The following is an 11,568-nucleotide window of genomic DNA, read 5'->3' on the forward strand; positions in this document are numbered from 1 at the left end:
GTCCACCTGTCCCCATTACTACTGAGATTGTTAGTTTCTTTTTAATTAAACAGCTTTTGAGGGTCGGTTTGGAATTTAACCACCAGGCATGACATTGAAGCTATGGAAAAATGCAATCTGGTGTTCTAAACGGCCATCTTTTGAAATCAAAATCAAACTTACTCTGATCCTGGGTGTTACCTGTCCTCATTAGGGTTGCGCAAGTCCCTGAATCCGGTCCAACAATGGCTCACTCACAGGTCTGTTCCTGTATCTTTGAATAAATGTTTAATGCTATCTAGTTTTGTGTCGCTATGGAACGGTGGTTTTGAAACGAGTATTTCTCATTTGAAATAGCGAAGGCCTTTCCTGGGGTAAGTCAGAGAGAAGAGATCTGCTGCAGTTCATTTTCTGCTGGATTTCTTCCAGGATATTCATTTGTGATATGAGCACCTGCCGGGCCCCAGGCATGCTGGGCTGAATGAACAGACACGGTCCCTACCGACACGTGGTGCCATCCTAGGGCTGGCAATGCAAACCGCACGGAAGCGCTGTGCCCACGTGGCCAAGGAAGGACGCTCGCGCTGCTTGGCTGGGCGATCGGTGCGGGCCTCGCCGGGAGACGACGTCTGACCGACCGATCCCCAGCGAGAATGGCACCTGCCTCAGAGAGCGGTTATGAGGAGTAAAGGAAACAGCACAGGCGTCAGCACGGAGCAGACACACTCGACAAGCTCAGCGCCCTCATCCCATGGAGGGCGCTGCTGTGTCTGGGCATCAAGCTTTCAGGGTGGCGTGGCCGAAGAGCTCCAGGCAGTGCCACCGTCCGCGGGGCTTCAGAGGGTCCCCCGTGAGCCAGCCTTGGGGCGGGGGTGGCTCCGTCACCCACGGGGTTTCTGTGTAGGTGGGAGGAGGGTTCTGGCCGTACACGCTGCGTTTCACTAACTCTAGAGAAATGATGTGAAGAGTTTTCCTTAATTGCATAGCACGGCTTTAATTTCTCTTCCTATGTTAATTTAGTGATTTGAAAAAAATGCTTTTCATTTTTAATTAAGTGAGAGCAAAGGGCGTTTTCTTTTCTGTGTCAGGATGGGACAAACATTATTGCTGCTAATAAGCAAGAATGAGGGAAAACAGCCCACTCATTAACGTCCTTAAAAGGATTACTGTTTCAATATTTAGAGTATCCCTGTGGAAGAGGTGGATTAAAAATATGAAGAAATTTAAAAATATAAGGTAGAAGAAAATTGTTGATTTTTCATACAACATATAATTAATTATAATGTATTTTATAATCATGTAATTAATTACAACATATAATACAATATATAATTAATGATATAATTATTAATCTATAATATACACTTGCATTTTATTTACATTTATTTATTTAGTTAGTTAGTTAGTTAGTTAGTTAGTTAGTTAAGACGAGGCAACGTTTGGTTGACCTCACAGATCGCAAGGACCTTGTCATCTTACAATGCCTTATTTTTCATGCCTACAGCACCTGGTCTTCCTAGGTGGCCTCCCATCCAAGTACTAACCAGGCCCGACCCTGCTTAGCTTCCGAGATCAGACGGGATTGGGCTTGTTCAAGGTGGCGCGGCCGTAGACTATACTTACATTTTATGATTGGACATTTCAAAGATGTGCGTGTGTGTGTGTGTGTGTGTGTGTGTGCGCACGCAGTCTCATGAGTGTGTTTTCAACATACTTAAGAATCACCGCATTGCTAACAGGAAAGATGTAAAAGACTTTACCATGCCTTGCCTAGTCAGTTACTTAAATAACTCCAAGAAACCTCAGAAGTTGTTTTATTTCGAATCCCAGCCTCCGAATGACTGCGCCGAGGACCACGAATATATGTGGAGTAAGAGGAAGACGCTCCTCCCACGGGGGAGGAAGAACTCTGCTGACTCAGCCCGTGTCCGACGGCTTCGAGCGAGGTGACACTTGGGTCATTCTCCACGCTGCGCATCCTTACGGAGTTCGCGCGTATTGAGAGCCAGCCAGCGTGAGGGTGGCACCCGGGACTGGGCGTGCGAGAAGAGACATTCCCAGGGAAGGACCTGAGCAATTCCGAATTGAAATCCAAACAGACACGGACTTTTTTGAAGCCTAAAGAATCGGAGGAGATCTGCGTGTGCGCACACACGTTTGTTTGACCCGTGCGGCTTGGATATCTAGTCTGTGCCTCAGAGCCAGTGAGTGTCATTTACTCTAAGGGTCCCCTGGGGTTCTCTTTAGAAACGAAGCTCCACAATCCCGATTTAGTACAGTTGAGACAAGACCCTGGAATCTGAATTTATGTTAAGCACCTTGGGTGATTTTTCAGAAGGATGTGCTATGTGCCCTGTCATTTTAAGGAACAAGTTGACTCAAAAAATGGCCAGCTGTATGAAAGCCAGTTTGTTTATAATATTTCTCTTTGTCTCTCTGTCTGTCTGTCTGTCTTTTTGCTAATGATCAGAACATTTCAACATGCACCCATGTACGCCAACCTGTGAATTTCCAAGAAGTTAGGTCCGAGTCATTTTTCTCATAAACTCACAGGATTTTTTTTTTTTTTTTGAGCGTTAATTGGCCGCGGAGGAGGGGGAGCCCGAACGGCTGCTTGGTGTAACCGCCACCCACCGTTCCCTCTCGCCACCTCAGAACAGGTGTGGAAGTCGTGAATCATCCCTCCCGATTACGTCTGGCATTTTCCAACTGATTGTTTTAGAGGCCAAAGTGTGTTGTGAAAAATTTAACTTGTCATGCTGTCAGAAAGCTTTCAGGATGATATTTGACATTTAAAAAAAAAATTTTTTTTTTTCAAGTCGATGTTCTAGAGGCTTTACACACACTTCTTCGGCAATTTGAACATGTACATCCTGAAAGGAAACAATTTTCAATGGATTTAAGCAAATATCTACACCTACAGTCCCAGAAAACCTGGTCTCAAATGCGATAGTTATGCAAGTGCTGTAATTTTCCCTATCGTTTGTCTATTATCATGAACTAATTTGAGAGACTTTATTTCTGCTGGAGAAATAGAAAAGGTTGTTTGGATTTCTCCACACAAAAAAATGTGCATGCCAGGGACTCCGCACATTTGCTGCCGGCTACAGCAAAAGAAGACGCATTGCTCAAAATCCTAGAGTGAGAATGAAAATAATAACTAATACTCAAGCTACCATTTATCGCAATGGTTTTCCAATGACCTTTACCGTGTACTAAGCGCAGTGATCAATGCCTGACACATATTAACCCGTTTAATCCTTGGCGGGTCTCATTATCGTCATTTATGGAAGGGGGAACTGAGCTTAGAATGTTCGGCCACATTCTCCAGGCCACACAGGTGGCGTCCCGTCCCCAGCCTCATCCTGTCAATCGCGATACTAAACTGGTCCCATGCTTGCTTCTGCCTGGCTCTCTTATTTCTTATGGGCCGTGCGAATTTACATAATTTAAACTCGCTGAAGGATTACTTTCATCTCCGAGAAAAGGAACACAATAATCAACTTTAACGGGTTAATGAGGAACCGACATAATAGAATTTAGGTTCTATGAACAGGTAGAGATTTAAGGACAATACCGAAATAACTGTGATTTTGTCACATTAGTATGGGAGCATCTAGTATCGTTTCCTGCTTTGAGCCTGTTTGTCCACTTGACATTCAACCAGAGCTCCACAGAATCTGGCTTAATTGGAGGTGCCTGCTGGTGCGGGCAATGGGGATTTTCAAAGGTCAATGACACGATCCCAAGCTGACCATCGATATGGCTTCCCGAGACAGCCGGAGTCAACTTCCCTTGCCTCCTCCTCCCCTGGGGGCATTTGCTTAACATTGGTGTCCAAATATTTATGACCGAATTTACAGTTGCGCGTTAAGAGCAGGGACAAGGGGCATGTTGGCCCAGGCATCAGGAAACTTCATTCTGACTGTAACTTAAGTTTGTCTTAAGAACGAAGCAGATGACGTGGATCTTTAGGGTCAAAGAGAGATTAAATTAAAAAAGGAGGCGGTCTTCCTGATTTCCCAGAGGTGCTGAATTGGCGCGCTTTCCTGTCTGGCCTCCTGCGTTTTCTGTTGCTGTTGTTTACATCTTTGCTTCCAGTCTGAGCGTTGTTCTGTACCCTGGCGAGAGCTTGGCCATTCAGAATACAAGATTGATTTTTCTTTTTGCCAAGTACAGAGTTCGTTTGCAAGAAAGGAATTATTCTCTAAAAGCAGTATCGTGATGAATTAGAACCGTGATCAAATAGCCAGGTATGTTGGCTTTGCTCACGCCGACCTGGGTAAAGGGGCGGAAGCAAAGAAACTCATCGACCATTGATTTACTGATCACTAACTAAATGCCAGGATCGGTGCCAATCAGCTAGGGATATTGATAGCAATAATAATTATACGGCATCGGAATAACCACATCAAATATTTATTGAGTGATTGCACATGATTTCCATGCATTCTCTATCTCTCCTTCTCCCAACAATCCCAAGAGACGAGTATTGTTTTTCACCTCCACTCTACAAATGAAGAAAAGGGACTATGGCTCAGTGAAGTTCAGTTGCCCCAGTGGAGGAAGGTGGCAGAGCTGTGTTTAAATCCCAAATAGCCGCTTCCCTCCCAGAAGCCTGCCGCAGAGGACGCAGTAACACAGCATAACCGAACGGCATTTAACCAGAAAGAGCACAGATATGTTCATTGATCGATCAATTACAAATTTTCATATTGTAATTTAATTGCCGATTACCACTGAGCTTTCGTTGAAAAAAGAAAGAAAAGGAAAGGAAAAGACTTTCTGGGAGGTTAGGCACGACCGTCTCAGCCTCGTAACTTTATAGTAGATCTCTGCTGGTTTCGGATCCATTATCCTCTACCCATCTCTTTGTAACGGCACGCTGAACTTTTTGGGGAGCCCATCTGTCTCCATCTTTAATTCACAGGGCTTGGATGGAGACCTAGGTCTGCCTAATCAGTGTAACTTCACCTCCCCGACCAATGTGATTGGTCCAGGAGTAGGCGCATGATCCAAGCCATCCAATCACAGCCAGTCCTTGGCCTTTATGCTAATACTTTGGGAAATGTGTTCTCTCTTTGGCCCTGGACCATGCAGGCACCTCCACTGGGAACCTGAAACTAAAGCGAACAAAGTAGAAGGTAGAACTGAGGGATGGAGAGAAATGAATTCGTGATGATGATGACATTTCTGTCCCTGATCAAGTCAGGTCTCCCAGCAGTCTCACCCAAGGACTCTAAACTTTCTTAAGTCATTGATTACTATGCTGGCTTAAGCCAGGTCGGGTTGGGTTTTTCTGTCACTTGTAATTGGAGGAGTCTGGGTTATGACTGCATCTACCCCATCTAAAGGCAGTGGCACGAAAATGAGCTGCAGACCCACGCTGAAGTCTCTGCTTCATTGTTCATTAACTGTGTGACCTTGAGCCAGCCCCTTAGTCACTCAGGACGTCAGTGTCCATGTCTATAAAACATGGACATAAGATCCATATCTCTGATCTCTAAAGGGACCAGATGATTCCAGGAAAGGACTTTGAGAACAGCGAAGAATGGTAGAGACAGAAAAATCCTTACCTGCAATCTAGGCCAGTTAGGATTATACAGTATTCACCGGGTCTCTCAGACCAAAGTGTATGGAGTATGGCCACTTCATGTGTTGTAATTTAGCTCTTTGCTTTCCAGGGAAATAGTCAATGATGACAATGTTTATCTTATTTGGAGATAAACCAACATTTCCTGTTTCCATTATTCAATTATAGGAAGCATAACATTTATTTGCAAATGCCATTAAGAAGCTTAAAAACTCAGCCTCAAAACTGTGCTTTACTAAAATAAATGTCAAACTTTACACAGAGGAAGGAAGACTAAGAAAAGTTTCCTTAGTCATTGATGAGTAATTAATTATGTTCCAACTCATTTTGAGAAATGGCACCTGTGTGGTTTTGAAACAATTTAAAAATAACACACAATCTGGGTTGAAATTAAGGCGTGGCAGGCAAATCAACTTCAATTTTTTTTCACATGCAAACAAAGTCCTCTGAAACTCATTGGGTTGTTCTCCTTTGAAGGGAGAACAGAGAATATTTTCTTGATAGGAACTAATTAGTTTACTAACTAGAGAAATGCCTTAGATGATGCTTGTCAGAGTTCATCTAAAAATTTCTCCCTCACTCAACAATATGGAGAGATTAAGGAATGCAAGTCCTAAAAAAATGGCTACCCATAGAGATGTGTGTATAGTCGTTAACTGGTGTATTTCGAAGTACATTTGTGAAAGAACAAACTAATCAAAAACAGACTCACAAATATGGACGACAACCTGGTGATGGCCAGAGGGAGGAGGGTTGCAGGGCTGGGAGAAAGGGGTGAAGGGTTACAGAAGTACAAGTTAGTAGTTGATGGATGGTCATGGGGATGGGGACCACGGCAGAGGGAATGCAGTCAGTAGTAAGGTAATGGCTATGTGGAGAGCCAGAGGAGAGAAAGAGCAATTAGGGGGATTGTTTTATAACGACATAAACTATATAAATGTCTAACCAATATACTGGATATTGGAAACTAATTAAAAAAAGTATATTTGCGTATTTCAGCTGGGGGAACTCATTCTGCAAAGCACGTTTGCCATCTGAAGTGCGTTTGGGGGTACGCTAACGGCACAAACACACATACACAACCTCTCTCATCACCCCTCTTCATCAGAATTCTGTCTGGTGCTTAGCTCTCTCCGCTCAGCCCGGTGCTATGCACTGGAGGTCTGTGAGGTTAGGAGAATGACACGTAGCCCTCTCTGCCTCGATTCCCTCCTCCATGAACGATGTCTGGTACCTTGTACAGTTCCGACCTCCACTGTAAATGGATCGTAGTTTCTTTTACTGCTAAAAGTTAGACCCTGGGCTAATTAGTACAAGTCTACTTCTTAGACTTGTCCTGAAAATTAAGAGAGAGACTGTATGAAAAGCACTTAATGTAGGGGACATGACGTAGTCAACGCAGTTTACAGGTAGTGCTATTAATTTACTGTTGTCATTGCCATTATTTTTCGTTTAGAAGGTATAGATGTGAGAGAGAATAAAAGAGCACAATGAACCTGGGAAAAGAAATGTTTCCCTACGGTGGGAGGATAATGGCCAACGCCCACCGTGACCCTGACACGGCGTTCTGAGTCCTCTATACGCAGTGAATCTTCACGAAAGCCCTGCTGTTGTTAACCTCATTTTACAGATGAAGAAATCGAGGCGCGAAGACGTTGTCGCATCTCCCCACTAAGCTGCAGCAGAGCTACGGTCCAAGGCCACCCAGGCTGTCTTTGGAGCCCATGTTCTCAAAGTCTTAGCTTCCTGGACAAATCTCAGTATCAATTATTTCCCAAATTGGAACCCGGCCTGACTTAGACGGTTTGAAAATGTCGCTTTGGCCTCTCGATTTTTGCCAGGACGGTTGCAAAACCATAATATACAAAAGAAGGAAATTGGATTTCTGAAAAAGTATACTTTTTTTTTTTTTTTTTTTTTGCTGGGTAGGTTTATACGGTTAACGTCATTGTTGTGGGTTTGTCTTGCCTATCCCGTTCTGCGCGCACGGGAGGGAGGGAATGTCACGGAGTGGCCCCAGGCCACGCGCCGTCCACGAGGCGTCGGAAGTCTGTCTCTAACCACATCCAGTCTGGCTCTGGCCAGGAACTTGGTGCGTTTTCAGGGTTATCTTTTCACCTTAGATCACACATCAGGTACCTGCTGTGTGACCTGGCTGTCAGCCGGAGGGAAGAGTTCAAAGGCAGAGATGGCCATTACCTAAGGAAAGGGAGGGTTTGAGGATGGAATGATGGGGTCTTCCCCCTAAATTCAGTTGCAGTTTGAGCCTATGATAAGGAGGAGTGACCAAGGACCTAGCGGCCACTGCCTTTTTCCTATTCGATTAGAAAATCAGTTGGCATTGAGCCTCCAGTCCATGGAAGTCTCACCTTCTGTGTCAGTGCTTAAGCTGTATCATCTCCCAGCTCTTAACACACGACTGCTTTGTGACTTTTCGTGTGGGAGGGCTTCGTACTGGGCGCAGGGTACGTCGTAGCGAGACTCGTCCTGCTCTAGTTTGTCTGAGTTGCCGACCCAGTGGATGTCAGATACTGCAATGGGCTCCTCATGGAGATTTTGAAAGGGAAGGATCGAGAACCTGCCCCATGCCTCTTGAATCAACCCACTTGAAAATTAAGGTGATTAGAGAGGTAATTTTATGAAAAAGAATGATCATGAGGTACCCTCCTGCCCAAGCTCAGTGAGGGGTGCTCTCAGAAGACTCAGGAGAGAATGTTGGGAGGGACTCCTTGCTGTTGGGAGAAGTTGGCTCTGTTCTATTTCCGTCACCAGTCTTTTCTCTCTTACTTAGAAAAAACTTTGTCTTGAGGACAGGGACTGACTTTACCCTTTTAATACGGAGCAAGGGAAGATGACGCCCCATGAGTGAATTTTAAAAGGACAGCAGGAAAAAAATAAAATTGAATTCTGATTACGACCACATTCATACCTGTTCGACACGGTGATTGTGTTTAGGCTGTATTTAATTCTCACGAGAACCAGATGGTGTTTTTGTTATGATTTTCTCTAACAGATGAAGAAACTGCGATGAGAGACGCCGAATAACTTTCCCAAAGCAGCACGACCCATGTACATGCAGCCGCGATTTTAATCAGGACTTAACGGGACGACAACACGGGCTACTCCACGTAGAGTTGCCGTGGAGTAGCACCTAGCATATGGTGGCTGTAGTAGCTGCTCACCTAAAATGCCGAATGCTTCGAATACCAGCTGAAGAGTTAAAACGTTTTCTCCATAGTCAGTGATTCATCCCATGGCTTGGAAGCTTTTTCAACAGGCTGAGATGGTTTCACAATGGGAGAGGTGGTATGTAGCCAACCTTCATTTAGTTATTCAATGAATATTTTTTTTGAGTACCTACAATGTGAAAAATGCCAGATATAAGCACGAAAAACAAAAACAAAAACAAAAAAGGACAGGGTCCTTGAAGGCAGGCAGCCTGCATTCCAGGGAAGTAAGCATGGCTAAGTATTACCGTCCAACCACATGCCATGTTCAGAATCTAATACGCTGTGTACAGAGCACATTCGCTTTATTTTAGGAGGTGTGAGCAAAACTGTGAACCCAAAGATGAGGGCTGATGCCCGTGGCTGACAGATTCTCAGAAACGAACCGACGTGCTAGAGGGAAGCGAGCCGTTCTGTCTGTGTTTTAAGTCCCCTTTCCCGTCAAATCCTTGCCGCCGCGCCTCCGATATCATGCGTGGCAGACGGAAGCAGAAATGACGGATCACGGAAATACTAGCTTTGCAGCTTGGGCTCCATGAGGCGTCAGAAAACGTTCTCATTTCCTACCGGCCGCACTTTTCATACAGCCGGGTCTGCGGGAAACCTTCACCTGCAACTTGTCAGGGCGTCGTTTTACGTTTCAAAAGAACTTTCTTTTGGAAGAAATGGGATTTTAACTGCAAAATATGTTTTATGGATAATTTCCAAACACCACCAAAACGCAAAGGCACTCTGGTAAGTGACAGTCCCTGTTTTATTTTTAATTGACTCTTAGAATTGTCAAATCATGCTGAATTTGTCAGTTTTCATGTTATAAACTTCCAGAAGGTCTCTCGCTGGGGCACCGTTAGCAAACAGAACAAATTTATGAGAATGGGGGACGAGTCACTGGAACTTCCCATCTATTAATTTAAATTCTTCTGCAAAACCAGCACATTCTACACACATGTCCCCAGCCTGGGGGGCAATGGGGAGAATTTACGTTATTCTGAGCGCACGTTCTGTGCGAAAAACGAGCTGTGCACAGACTTTTGCACACGTATCAGCTGACTTGTCCACCCTTTAGAAGACTCCTAAGTCGTTGCTGATGACTAGACGTTGCTGTGCATAGTGCTCAGAGCTTCTGAGAGAGGAGCTTGGACCGACGTGAATGCACGCTGATAATAATTTTTGAATTCTGTCGGAGTCAGTAGTGATTCCGATTTGAGAGCCGAGTCAGTTTTCACAATGACAGGTCAGAAAAACAAAACAAAACAAAACAACGCCCTAGACAGCAGGAGGAAGAATGCCCACGACAGGAATTTCAGAGCGCATATTCGAAGCCATTGCCAGCAGCGCAGGGCCTTTGCCCCGGATCCACCCCAAATTAACTGCAGGTGCGTTGATATGTTCTACGTGCAGCGATTGCGTTCTGACGACTCGAAGGTTTCTCAACTGGTTCATTTAGGCAGCCGGATAAAGGATGCCACAGCGTGAATGAATATTTTGTAAAGGAGACGTGGCAGCTGGGAAGTATGAACAACTGCTTGAACGTCTTCGACGTAGCGACCAGTGTGATGTGAGGCTCAGTCACCTGGTTGTAGCTGAGAAGTTCAGTGCCGATGAGGTGAACGGGTCTGATCGTCTGACAGAGGTATAAGAGTTCTTATTACAGTCTGATTCGATTCAAAAAGGTGAGTCAGGAATTCAGAGATTCGATTAAGAAGTAATTAAGAAATGGCTGTCCTAGCTAATCCCTTCAAAAAGGGGAGGGGGTGAGTCAGATTTTACTGTGCTCGCTCAAATAATTTGTCGTAGGTCCTGACTGGAGGAAATCTCTCTCATTCAACAGAAGGGAAATAAGAGTTTGGAGCTGATGTAAATTATATTGTTTGGAGGATCTGCGTCTTCAAAAAAAAGTGGTTCTACAATTTTTCTGATTCAGCACCGGTGGGAAAAGATGGGAGTCCCAGGAGCCTCTTCAGAGAAATTTTGATGAATATTTGGCGTTGACATTATCAAATGAATTAGCCTTACATGCAGTGAATGTTGCACCGTGCAAGTCACCAGGGCTCAGCTCCCCCCAACCTGTTAAGTGGCAGACGCTTGGCCCCCTCCAGACCTACCAGATCAGAGTTTGTATTTTAACGAGATCTTTAGGTGAACAGACAGCAAATGAAATGTTGGGACGTGCCATTCAAAAACAGTGGTTCTCAAACTTCAGTTTTTCTGACTGTCTGTCACCTGCGTGATCTATCGTACAACCAGGTACTGTTATTCAATTGATGTTCTCTTCATCAACTCATTTTCTTCGAACCTAAATACGGCTCTTGGACACTAATTAGAAGCAGCATTTGCTGTACGTAGAATGTGATCACACAAAAATTCGCAATGGAATGAAAGAGCAGGGCCACTTTCCTGCAGGTTCTTTGACGCGGTCATGAAGACGAAATGTGCCAATAAAGGTCACACCTTGGAAACAACGCCCGGCAGGTAATAAAATGCTTTGCTGGTTTTCACCATTTTCTTACTGTTCAAAATTAAATAATTATTAATAAGCCTTTTCTTTTTGATCCAAAGGGAGATTACTTGGCAGAATTAAGATGATCACCACATTGGTTGAAAGGAAGTTTAAAAAGGGAGGTCAAATTTCTCTCCCTTCGCTGTAACCTTATATAACGCTGTGCCTTTGTGCCACCTGAAGCCATCTTGGGGCCACCGGTGGGTGGCGTATGTGCCCTGTACTTTGAGAAACACTTCTTTAGATCTTAATGGACATGACCATGAAAT

General features: G+C 44.5%; 1 pseudogene; it reads right to left on the bottom strand.

The window, feature by feature from the left end:
- Positions 1-1,474: 1,474 nt before the first annotated feature.
- On the bottom strand, positions 1,475-1,593 carry LOC118610118 (annotated as a pseudogene).
- Between the last annotated feature and the right edge of the window lie 9,975 nt (positions 1,594-11,568).

This window comes from Rousettus aegyptiacus, unplaced genomic scaffold, assembly GCF_014176215.1.
Source record: "Rousettus aegyptiacus isolate mRouAeg1 unplaced genomic scaffold, mRouAeg1.p scaffold_m13_p_12, whole genome shotgun sequence".
Lineage (NCBI taxonomy): Eukaryota > Metazoa > Chordata > Mammalia > Chiroptera > Pteropodidae > Rousettus > Rousettus aegyptiacus.